This window comes from Canis lupus, unplaced genomic scaffold (genome assembly GCF_011100685.1).
Source record: "Canis lupus familiaris isolate Mischka breed German Shepherd unplaced genomic scaffold, alternate assembly UU_Cfam_GSD_1.0 chrUn_S370H530, whole genome shotgun sequence".
Lineage (NCBI taxonomy): Eukaryota > Metazoa > Chordata > Mammalia > Carnivora > Canidae > Canis > Canis lupus.
Window position 1 is genome coordinate 11,780 of NW_023331297.1, and position 12,950 is coordinate 24,729.

Here is a 12,950-nt window from a genome sequence, read left to right on the forward strand (position 1 = left end):
TTCTTCACGCAATCCCTAAAGAAACTGGGGGTCAACGCCGAGGTCAAAGGGCAATGAATCTTCCTACAGCGCGCGCGTTGGCGTAAAGCCAGCCTGGATACGGTCAGGAGGCCTCGAGGTCATGTTCCAACATCAGCTCTTGACGCCTGAACGGAAAACTAGAGCAAGCTGCCGTGGGGACGTGTCCGCGGTGTCCCGGGCCCCTCGTGTTCACCTGCCCACCTGCCGTCCCAGAGCCTGGGGGGGAGGGGGATGACACCTGAGCGCAGGTGGACCTCGTTCCCGTCAAGCGGAGGGGACGGAGGGCAGGGCTACACGAGCTACAAACCTACACAGTTCACAGTTAGAGATGAAAGGCTGCAGAAATGTTTATTGGATACAGTGCCAGGTTTATAAATAAAACTTATTTACAATTTCCATAGAGTTGGTCCCCCATCAGAGAGGTGGTTAAATCTCCAAACAGTTTATCTCAAGATTTACAGAAACGTTCAAGTACATCTCCTTTTTCGAATCACCACGGTAAAGGGTAGCTTCTGCATCGGAACTAGCGCCATCCTTGCTACAGACGTGCTCAGGAACGTTAGGAGAGCTGGAGAAAGAACACACACTCCACCCAGGCCGCTACCTTCTTACTCCAAGGGATACAGACAGCAAAGGGTTTCTGTCTCCTATAGGACAACTTCAAGGGATTGGGAAAAAGAAAGGAAAATACTAACTGCCAGCTGTAGGGGATAGGTTAGTAAGACACATTCGTGGAATCTTCGTCACTGCCAAAAAGGATCATGTGTTTCGGATATACAATAATTAATTCAAATGTTTAAAATAATTGAATGAACAAAGAGCAGACTTTTGACCAAATTTACATTCTTGGTTTAGGAGGAAGTTCCCAGTATGCTGAGGGGCTAATCATATGCTGCTGCTCTTGACGGGCCGCAGCAGCACGTGGGAGGCCTACTGGACGGCTGCTCTCGTCACAACACAGGTTACAGGTACAGTCAGACATGCATTTTATAAAGAGAATATAAAAATATGTACAGTAGCTAATTTTCCATGTGTTTAAGTTGCCGAAAGACACCAATTAAAGTGTGCAAAAATTCATTTGTCTAAAAATCAGAAAAAGCCTTCCTTGGCAACAGTGCGTCAAAAGCCCATCTGAAACGTTGAGATGCATTTGCCTTGCTCAACACCTACCCCCAACAGATGGAGAACAAAACTATGAAAGTGTTTGCCAAGTACTCAGCAGTTTCTTATGGCAAGTCTCAGGCTCAAGCGGGATGCCAGTTAAACTAGTCACTTTATATATATAAATATATGTATATATTTATAGAGCAGTTAGAAGTAAGGGGCAAGAGTTTACAGGGAGGTGCTAACCAACTTTTAAGGGTATGGACCCAACACCCAGCTCTGTCCTCTCACAAACTCATGCAGTCTGCAAACACCCCACCTGGGCTGGTCTTCCCTGAAGCCAGAGGGAAAAGGCTGCAGAGGATGGGGCTGCCCCTCTGCACCAAGCTGGGACTCGACACTCCCTGGGGGAAAGGCTTTGCTTCCCATACAGGATGCTGGCCACGGAAGAATCTGGTTTCAAAAGCAGTCTTTTAGGAAGGGTTGTGGGACCACTAAAATGGAGCCCACCTAGCTTCTAGAAAAAGACTTGACGAAAGAGTTAAGACAGAAGGCAAAGTGTTAAAAACAAGTTCAATTACCCCCAACCCTCTTTGAAATGACCAAGAAGCCATCAGGACGTAGGCCTGAGATGAGTCAGGACTTGGGCTCCCTGTAAGAAACATCCAGGAGCCCTAAGTCCTCCCTGTCTCACCTGAACAACCTCCGAGGTGTTCTCAGGTGTTCCTTCCAGATTCGGGGAGTTATGGAAGTCACCTCTAGCTCTGGGTCTCCTCTTCAATAACCACCCAGTCTAAGGACCAACAGCAAAAGTAGATGGGCGGGCTCCTCTCCACTGCTCTGACCCATCCCTCTGGCAGGAAATCTAACAAGCTGCAAAATGCCAGAAAGACAGGGAGTAGGAGAGGGAGAAGCCAAGGGTCTCTATAAATCAGCCCTGAATGCACCCATTTGGCTGCCAAGAGCTTGTCGCTGCCTCGCTAGCAGCCTGCCGCTGTTCCCTGGCAAATTAAAACCTCCCACAGAAAACACTCAAAACCCAACTCTCCTCACTGGTGAGATACAACCAGTTAACACCCTGAAAAATGCACATCCAGCCTTCATTACAGAAAGAGTTCTGCACTAAATGCAATATTCCTTTTTAAAGGGTTTTTAAAAAAAAAAAAAAAAAAAAGCACACCAATCCCACTGCAAAAACCAGTACCAGTATCTGTTTTGGTTACAGGTTTATGAGACACAAAACCCCCTCTAGGCTGGAGTTTGACTTTCAAGCTGGGGGGGCTAGAGTTAGTTCTACTTGGGGGGGGGGGGAGGCGGGGAAGCAAAGTCAACTTTAGGGGAAAAAAAAATTGAAAAGGAGGCTGAAGAAAAGTAAAATCATAAATTAAAAATCATGAATCAAAGATGACCGGTAGTGTCTTTAGGCATCAAGACTGGCTTAGAAGGGACTACTGCTTCTAGCACACAGCGAGGATTGAATTACAGACAGACACACTAAATCATGTCTCTTGCACAGATGGTCTCAAGTAGTTACATAAAACAGGTAATCAGCAGCACGATTGAGAAGAACCCCTAAGTACATGCTTGAGAAAAAGTGGTTTTTTTTCCTTCATTAAGAGCGCCACTGCCTGAATAGTCATGAAGTTACCAGGGTTCACTCCCCACCCCCCGCCCCCCCTCCCCCAGTGAAAATACAAGTAGACCTACATGTCCATTGATAGGATGAAGCAAACTGCCATCTCTGGTTTTAGGCAAGGTCTCAGGCTCAGAGGTTGGTGCTGGGGTATCAGGGAGAGGAGGGTGGGAGTGTGAGAAGCCCAGTGCTGGGCGGTGGGCATTTAAAAGGTCCTGACCTCTCCTCCATTGCCTTGTCCCCATTTAGATCTCAGCTTTACAAAGCATTTAACACCACTTTAAGTTAATGGTCTTTTTATTGGAAAAAAAAAAAAAAAAAACTAGCATTTACAACTTGGAATGGACGTATATTGTAATTTCTTGATCAGCAATGTTGATGGTTGTGCTGAAGTCCACAGCCACAGCCTAATCTGCTGGCTCCAAGTCATGGTTCAGGAGGTTTTAAAAACAGAGAGTCCAAAGATGCTCCCTTGGTAAAGGTTTTTTTCCTTTTTTTTTTTTTTTTTTTTAAATTTCTGTGTGAATGGTGACAAGCCTGACACCCATTTTCGCTCTAGTACAACGCAGACAACGCTAAACCAACACACGCATGCCACCAGGATGTGTGTCATCGTCACCATGGGTGGGGGGAAGGGGCACATGGAAGTATGGGAGGGCCGTCCTAAGTGGGGCTACATCTAGACAGTTTATCCTTCACCCATTTTTCTGCACAGCATCCTGAGGTAAACCAATTTTAAATGTTTTCAGTAAACCAGCTATGACAATTTCTACTAACAAATTGAACTAGAACCCAGTTGAGTACGTTTTAGATTTGTTTTTTCATTTTTCGTTTTTAATACAAATGCCTGACTGTGCTCAATTGTCAAGCTGCATGCATGAAAAACTGGCCAGCCCAAACAGTGTATTAATCATGAGCAAATGGAACTGCAAGGAGTCCACTAAGTGCTTCCTTATCATTAAGGTAGTACAAGTATTTATATCGTAAAACTGATGTGTAGCTTGATCTTTAGGGGACAGGACCACCACCCAATACATGCAGATTTTGTGTGTGTGGACAGAAGGTACTTTTGACATTCAGTTTTGCTATATAGAAACAGAATGAGTAAATGAACTTTTTTTTTGCAAGAGGTAAGTAAAAGATTCAATTTGATTCTTCTAGAAGGGGGGAAAGGAGTTGAAAGTAGGCCTTCATTTTGCAGTCATCATCTGTACGAATTCTGAAAAGACAAACAATCATAACTTTCGGTTATCTTCAAAAGCAGCTTTAATGAACACAACATCTCTACTCTGCATCAAGAAAATAAATGTAGATCAGTGTCTGGTGAAGCAGTTAACTTGTTCATAGACACCAAAGGTAAGACTATTAAAAACGAAGCTAAAGAGGCGTAGTGCTTTTTACCTTCATAGTTGACTTGCCCATCTCCATCAATATCTGCTTCTCTGATCATTTCATCTACTTCTTCGTCTGTTAGTTTTTCTCCTAAGTTTGTCATGACATGACGTAGTTCTGCCGCACTGATGTAACCGTTGCCATCCTGTGAATGTCAAGCAGGTGTCACTGGGAGTGGTGGGCAGTGTTTCTGAACCGGCAAGCAGCTCTGTGACTTATGCGTGCCCTCGGGCAGCACTGCCAACTCTGCACACGGTGACAGCTGGCCCAGCTCCGGCTCCCACCCTTACCCACCACATACGTGCACCCGGTGTGCACCAAAAAGGTGAGGGCTTGGCTAGAGCTAACAGATGGAGCGCAGCAATCAAGAAATCTCGGTTCAGCCCTCCCCCACTACTAACAATGCTTACCCTCACCCAGTCAGGCTGCCGTAACGAGTGGGCACATTTGGAAGTGAGATCGCAGAGGCCCAGGCAATTGTATTTAAGTGTTCAAAGTGTGTTAGAAGCAGTAGCCAAACAGCCGTATGTGTAAGTGCCGTCTCCAACACAGACCCAGGATTACCTTGTCAAAGACTCGGAATGCCTCGCGAATTTCTTCTTCACTGTCTGTATCTTTCATTTTTCTAGCCATCATAGTCAAAAATTCCGGGAAGTCAATGGTGCCATTACCTCAAATTAAAAGACAAAAGCTCATGTAAAATTAAGTGCTTCGGTAATGCTACGGGGCAGTCATCCTCTTAAAAGCGCTTTATAAAATGGTTAAGACTCACCTGGGCAAATCAATAAGTTATCTTATTAGGTTAAACCACTTGTAAGTCTAAACTGTTCAAACACTTTGCAGGGTGATTTCACATGATTCATGGGATTCAAACTAGTAATCAGGGTGCCGGCCAGCCCTTCTTGATGCAAAGGACAGCGCACGTGTAGGTTTGTGACCACTAAAGGCAGTTGTGCAACTCCAGAGGAAAAAGCACACGGCACCCTTCCATTCCTCCCTGCCCCCCGCCCCACCAAGTGCAGGTGAGCACTTGGACCTACCTCTGCCTTGGCTAGTGATGCTGGTCAAGGCCCAGAACTGGCCAGCCAGTATAACAAAATGTTTTTACAGAAGACAAGGATTACGGAAGGGGGAAAAACAGACTTTGTTATGCTACAGAGAATAAAGTATCACAAAGTCTTCTCCAGAAAGCATTTCTTGGCCACATGATGATAAGTCATCTAATCACTTTTGTTTCTAAAATCAAGATCTTTGTTAAGGGCAAGGCTGGGAAGTGTTTTCATAAGTCGACCATGACCACTTAGGAAACTGTCAGAATAGTCTGTTCTATGGCCAGTACCCCGAACAACTTCCCCTCTTAACACTATGAATTAGGTGAGCACTGCCCCACCCCCCCCAAAAACAAGCCACCAGTTTAACAGAGTAACTTGACTTAAACAAAAACAAAATTACGTTAAAAGGAAAAAAGCCTTAGGTTAAGTTACTTATTTTCACCAGTACCTTTAAATCAAAGTAATAATTCAGAAATCTTTTGGCCTTCAAAATTTTAAAGTATTTATGATATTCACGTAACACAAAGTAAATTATTTGAGGTGCTATCTCACGGCCATGCAGAGAAGACATCCTCAGGCATTACATTTATTCTTTGTAAATACTAGATTCTGGAGCCTGAGACAATTTCTCCCTCCTTGTTCATACAATCTCAGAGCCTATACACTTTGCCAGGCCTTAAGCACAGTTTCCCAGGGTTCACATAAAATGGGAGGTGGCCACTCCAGGTTCCCAGATGGCCAATCATCTTAGCAGTCCCCCAAGACAGAATTATGAACTACCTCTTTGCCAAAACATCAATATGGACGAAAACTCTTTTCAAAGTAGCTTGGGTGGGCTGAAGCCACGTGTTAAAGAGCTCGCTCAAACCCCTGCTTCTAAATGTATGTGACCAAATTTAACTCTACTTTATCAATTTACAAGACCATAATCGTTCAAATGGCTATCAAACCAATCATCCAGACAGTCTAGGTCCCAACTGTTTATTCTTCACTCGTTTTTTAAAAGTTTACCATGTTCTACAACGTTACAGAGTACATGGTTTCCAAAAAGACATGGTCTTTTTCGAGAGGGGAATGCTCCAAAACTGCTGAGAGATGTGAACAATAAAAGGTCTACTGTTCACTGGAATCGGTAACCAATTGGAGACCCACTGTTACAGGGGTATTGCTTGTTCCTTCTTGCTCTGCAGTTGTATTCATCCTCCCCTTCTGTTAGTTCTATAAATCTCCTTCCTGCAGTCATCGAACACGCCACCTCTAAGCTTCACACGATCCTCAAAATTCTCTTTGATAAACATGTCTACGGCTCACGCTGTACTCAATTCTATATTAATACTTAAGAGTGCTCCTCTCCCACTTCACTTCCCACTCCGCTTCGAGACAGTAAGCTTTTTTATAAGGTCTATGGCTATTTTTTTACTTCCCCAAAGTACTCAGCGCAGACTCATTGGCCAGTTGATAAAAGATTGAGCTGTAGGTCATGGCAAGTAGAAAAGAACAATACAGCGATCTGATCCAGGAAATGTTCTAGACAGTGAGCACAGCCAAAGGCAGGCCCATAATCTTCTATTTTCATTGTCAACGGCTGTAAGGCAACCACCGAAAGGATCGCTGCGCATTTGCTTTGCTCTGGGGACCTGAAAGACAATCTTGTGACATGTCTGAACTTGAATTACACAACACTGGCACTCATTCATAGGTCTAAACCCTCACCGTCAGCATTCCACCTCGTTGATCATATCCTGCAATTCGGCTTCTGTTGGGTTCTGACCCAGTGACCTCATGACAGTTCCAAGTTCCTTTGTTGTGATGGTGCCATCGCCATCTTTGTCAAATAGGGAGAAAGCTTCCTTGAACTCTGAAAACAAAAGTTTACCCTTTAGAATGAACATCTTTACCCCAACCCAGCCACAGCACACACTTCCCTTGGGCTTGCCAAAGCAAACCATCCAAGTCTGCACATTATCAGAAACTGCCTGGTCTTTATCTACTGAAATAAAGACCACAATAGTCCCATCGGACAGACCTTCATTCAGCAGTCCATAAAGCAAACACTGCTCCTGGTAACCGGTTCCATAAAACCACAGTATCTTCATATTTTTAAAGAAAACTAAGCCAACATACTCAAATTAGTCTGATCTGACAAGTGAAGATTGGTCCACGTGTTCCCTTAAAGTCCCTGTTAAATTTCTATAGCCCTCTGAACTCATTTCATAGGGGTTACTAGAAACCTATTCCCAGGTAACCAGCGTGTCCTCTCCATATGGCACTTATGGCATTTCAAAGATATCCCTGGTTTCCTAGAAAGAAATCCCCTCAAAAAAATCCTCTAAGGAATACCAAAAGCTAGAATCTAAACTAACTCCCTTAATTATTATTATTGTAGTCCCAACCCTCATTTTCACCCATTCCCATTTATTTTCCAATAGAAAGCACAAGCCTTCAAGGTGAATTACTAAAAGACCTGTGGCACAAGAATTCTACACTGCATTTCTGAGTAGCAGGCTCAGCGCAATCTCATTACACGCAAAGCCCTGACCACCACAAAGTCAAACACTCCAGGGTGAACAAGTATTCCTAGCTCCACTCCCTTTCACATTGCCTCGTAAACACTGGCAAGGAATTAACACCTGACCCAAATATTTCTGCTGATTGCTTCCATTTAAATAAGTTCTTAGAAAACTGCTCAAATTACAGGGGGGGGAAGGGTCAGAGAAGTCACTCAAACTGAGGGGTGCCTAGTTCTGGCCTACTGGGACTTCCTAAAGTCATCAACTTACCAGCAATCTGTTCTTCGGTCAGCTGATCAGCCTACATAAAAAAAGAAGAGGTTATAACTCAATGCAAGCATTGATTGAAAGCAAGAGTTTTCCCAATGATACTTTTGAAACTGACTTTTCCAAAAAAAAAAATCTTAAAAAAAGAAAAACCCAACCATTTGAAAATGTTAGCCATTAGATGAAAACAATCAGAACAAAGGGAACACTTTGTGCTATCTTAAAAAACAAAGGGTGACAAAGAAGTGACATTTCACTTCAGGTTTTCTTTGCCGGGCCTGTGGCTGTGTGCTCCGAGGTCTACCGAGGAAGGGTCAGTTCATAATTTGAAAAATGGCACCTCTAGTGGCAAAAGGCCACACCACATCGGATGCCGCGGCCAGCTCTGAGAACGAGCGCCACCTACTGCGCCAGGGACACCGCAGGCCCCCCCTTCCACCCGAGGATCCCAGCCTGACGCTGCTGTCACCACAGCCAGGATCCTGGCCAGGGGCAGGCTTTTAGCGCACCTTTAGCGCAGTGCTGCGAGTGCTCCAAAATCTCCAAATAGGCGTTACATAATGGCATTGAGTGGGATTAACAGGCTTTCATATCTATTCTATGAGATACAATTAAGTGGAAAAAATAAATACGCAGCAATGGGTTACCCCCCACCAACTTCATTCCGTGTAGTAAGTGCTTTCCATTTAAATTAGGCAGTTATTTATTAAAAGCCTACCATGTATAATGGCTGATGCCCTCAGTCCAATTATCTTTGATAGAGAAGCCAGGGGGAAAAAAAAATGCAACCACCGCTACGAGTGAGCGGTTCCGAGAGTGCAAACGTTATGTACACACAAAAGTACATAATAATTATGAGACTGCAACCTTGTCTTTTCTGGAAAAAGAGCAACTACTAACTCTGCTGGAGAATATTTACCAATCTTCAGGATGACATAAGAGCCGCTCATGATAAACACACTTTACTCGAGGGTGGGGACAGCCATGAAGGAAATTCACACTTGCATTGTCCGGTTCGCTGCAACACGGAACCTAAGCCCTGTGCCTCCAGCCTGCAAGGAGAGCTGGTCTGTGTCTTATTTCACTGAAGGACACCTAAGGAAGCCGATCACACACCAAGTCCTAACAGAACGCTAACCACCTTCTGTTTACGTTCTCAAATGAAAACTTGCCCAAGAGGTGCGATGTTCCAATAGACGGACGTAAGGGAAAACTTATTTTATTTTTTAATTAGAATCGGGTCTTCCTCTCTACCCCAGTCACGGGAAGGCGGTTTTCTTACATCCCACGAAGGAGACGATGATTTACGTAACGCCAGGACAACACCTGTCTCCGTACAACAGGGAGCCCTGCCACACCTGGGGCCAGAAGCTGCCCACCACCCCCCACCCACCCCCACCCCACCCCCCCCCCTGCGGGGACCACGGTCCCGCCTCACCGCCGAACTCTCGGTCGGGGAGGATTCCGAGAGCATCAGCCTTCCCCGACAAAGAAGCCCCCGCCCCCAAGTGGCTCAGGCCCGGAGGGCAAAGGTGCGCGGGGCCCGGCGGGAGCCACCTCCCCATCCCGCCAAGCCAGGAGCCCGCGGTGATGTCAGCCCTGCCCGCCCCGGAGGAAGGGGCCGAGCACACAACCCCGCGGGGCGCACAGGCGCATCTGGCAATCTAGACGCTGCAGAGAAAGCGGAAACGCGGAGGGCATCTCCCCGCGGACCGCAAGGCGGCGGGGGCCGGGCGGGGGTGCGCGCCCCGGGCGCAGCGGGGTGCAGAGGGGCGGGGGCACCGCCCTTCCCCGGCCGGGACCCCCCTGCACCCCCACTCCCGCGCCGAGCCCGCCCCGCGCCTCCCACCCGCTTCTGCTCCCCCAGGCGGCGAGCCGCACCGCCGCCTCCTCCCGGGGCAGAAACTTTGCGTCTCTAATGGAAACCGACCGCGCGCCAGCTCCCAGCTCCCTCCTCCCCCCCCCCCCCCCCGCCCCAATTAGAGCGAGCCGAGCGCCTCCCGCGGGAAGGGACCCCTGCACCGGGAGCACGCACGCCTGCACCGCCGCACTGCGGGGTCTGCATTTGGCGCGGTTCGCGCCCCGGCCACACACACCTACATTCCCCGCCCGTGCGCATGGCTTCCGCCCCTCCTCTTCCTCCTCTCTCTCCCCCCCCGCCCCCACCCACTTCCTTCCCCCCCCCCCACCCTTCCCCGGCTCCTTCCTTCCCAGCCCACGCCCGCGCCGCGCCCCCCGGAGGAGGCGGCTGAGCCGCGGAGCCGGGGCCAGCCGGAGGGGGGAGGCGGACGCGGACTGCGCCCCTCACGCCGGGGCCGGAGCGAGGTGCGCCACGGGCCGGCGCGGGCCCATTCATTCGCCGCCGCCCCGCCCGCCGCCTCCGAGCCCGGGGGCGGCGGGGGGGGCGGGGGGAGGGGGACCGAGGGCCCTGGCCCCGCCCGTCTCCCCCTCCCCCCCTGTGCCCCGGCCCAGTCGCTGCGCTGCGTGGAACGCCCGGTTGCGGCTCGCTTGGATGCGCGGTGCGGGGCTGGGGGAGGGGGTTGGGTGCGGAAGGCCCCGTAGCCCCTGCCCGCCGACAGCGCACGGCCACGTCCAGCTCCAAGGGGGACCGGGACAGAATTAAGACGCCCGGGCGAGGAGAGCGCGATGCAAATCCACAGTGCGTCCTCCCGACCCGCGGCTGCTGCGTAATACACCCGGAAAAGAGGGGGGGGACCGCCGTCCAAAAGGGGGGGGGGGCGCTGAACTAAATATCTGGAGGAAAGCACGGGCAAGGCGGGCCGCTACGCCGCCGTTCACCCCCCCCGACCTACCATGGTGCGAGCGAAGGGAGGAAGCGCAGAGGGAGCGAGGGTGGCCGCACCAGCGCAGGGGCTGTGACCGCGGGGCTGCGTCCGCTGCTGCTGCTGCCGCCGCTGCTACGGCGCGAGGTGCGCTCAGCGCTGTGCCGCTGCCGCCGCCCCCGACTGCGAGGAACGGCGCCGCGCCCGCGAGCCTCCCAGCACCACTGCCGAAGCGCGAGCCTGCGCCCCGCGCTATATATACGGCGCTGCGTATCCCTCCCCGCCGCGGCGCCGCCCGCTCGCTCCGGGCGCCGCCGGGAGGGCCGGGCCTCGCCCGCCGGGCCCCGCCCCCCGCCCGCCGCGCCCCGCCCCGCCCCCCGCCCCCCGCCCCCCGCCTCCGCCTCTCTCCCAGGCTTCCCCTGTACTCGCCTGGCCTTCTGCTCGTCGAGCTCCCTTCTTGTTTCTTCGCATCTTCCGTTTTTGTCTCTTTCCTTATACCCCCCTTCTTGCCTTACTCTTCTTAGTGCCTCCACAGCCGACCCCGGCTTCTCTCCTTGAGAAGCTGTCCGCCTCTCACACCCTGCCCCACCTCCACCTGTGGGACACCCCCCCCCCCAACTCACATCTTTTACAACCTTCTCCTGGGGCAGCCGGTCCCCCAGGCCCGGCGCCCCGGGGCTCCCCAGCTAGCCGCCCTCCGTCGGGGAGTTCCCGGAGGTCCCGGGGCAGGAGACGGCCGCGGGGAGCTGGGGACCGAGGAATTGCCTGCACGCTTCCCGGCCTCGCAGAGGGTCTGGAAGGGACATGGCAGTTTTCCTGGCGCAAGAAACTGGCTAGATGCTTTTTCTTTTAAAAATTTGAAATAAATAGATAGATAGATATTTGAAGCAATTTCTGAAACAAATTCTATATGCCGAGTTGCTAAATCTCTGTCATGCCCATGATACTTAGCCAGTCTCCTAATGTCTTCACGTTTCCACTGAATGTTTTTTGTATGCCTGAATAATATCTCTCCCTTAACTGTTTTGTTTCCTATGGAAAATACTATTCATCCTGGTTCTGGCCTTGTACCTGTGTGAATCTTCCGTAGACTTTGAAACTCATGCTTTGATTTTTGTGGGTTTTTTTTTTTTTTCCTTCATTTTCCTGGTCCTGAGAGGGATCAGGTCTTATTCCTAAAAACAAAGGAGAGAAAAAAATAGGCGCCTAGAATCCCCTAGTTTAGAGGTGGAACACACGGCGAGTTGTCTTTACAGGGGAGCTAGATCATATTTTAATGTACAATGTGGATTCTGTTCCTTTCTTTAAATATTTTCTCTTATAAGTTTACTAATGTCAGTTTTTCTGTAAACTAGAAAAAAAAAAGGGCAATTTCAGTTATTAATTGGAAATGAGAACTTGTAAAAAAAAATCTTGACAGGGATCCCTGGGTGGCGCAGCGGTTTGGCGCCTGCCTTTGGCCCAGGGCGCGATCCTGGAGACCCGGGATCGAATCCCACATCGGGCTCCCGGTGCATGGAGCCTGCTTCTCCCTCTGCCTGTGTCTCTGCGCCTCTCTCTCTCTATAAAAAAAAAAAAAAAAAAAAAAAAAAAAAAAAAAAAAAAAAAAAAAAAAAAAAAAAAATCTTGACAAAATGCTGCAGTTAGTTTTCTTGCCAAGGCAGAACACAGAATTTGATCTTTTGTTTACAGGGCCCTGGGCAACAGTTGCAATCTGCCATTTGTTTACCGGTTCAGAGAATGTGCAAAGTGTGTAATTGACAAACTCTGCTAGAAAGGGCTTCCCTGGTTACGTTTATTTCTGGCTTTGACAAACTCTGCAGAAAGACTTTTTTTTTTTTTAATGAAAAATGCTCAGGCACATTGCAGATGCTGCAAGACCTTCTGGGATCACCTCTTGGGAACTGTTCTTACTGCTGTTCCTCTGACATGCTGCAGAAAGGGTGAATGTGCCATTCGGTTTAAAGAGGCTGCAGCAGCAAGCCAGGGAATGGTGTTACCTCCTCTCTGCAGATTAAAAAGACATTATGCACTTCACACATCTACCAGTAGTCCTCATCTTCCTCCTCCTCCTCTCCTCCTCCTCCTCCTCCTCTTCTTCATTTTGTGCTTGTTATGGCAGGAAACCTGAGTGGCAGAGTTGGAACTGGGGAAATAGAGGGAAAGGAACTAATGCAAAATCAATTTA

General features: G+C 49.1%; 1 pseudogene across 1 annotated transcript; it reads right to left on the reverse strand.

The window, feature by feature from the left end:
• Positions 1 to 343: 343 nt before the first annotated feature.
• LOC119879183 lies at positions 344 to 8,019 on the reverse strand (annotated as a pseudogene). The gene is made up of 5 exons (XR_005387367.1): positions 7,983 to 8,019; positions 6,916 to 7,060; positions 4,715 to 4,841; positions 4,160 to 4,295; positions 344 to 3,977 (listed from the first exon to the last, which is right to left on the reverse strand). The product of XR_005387367.1 is annotated as a calmodulin-1-like (transcript).
• Positions 8,020 to 12,950: the final 4,931 nt, after the last annotated feature.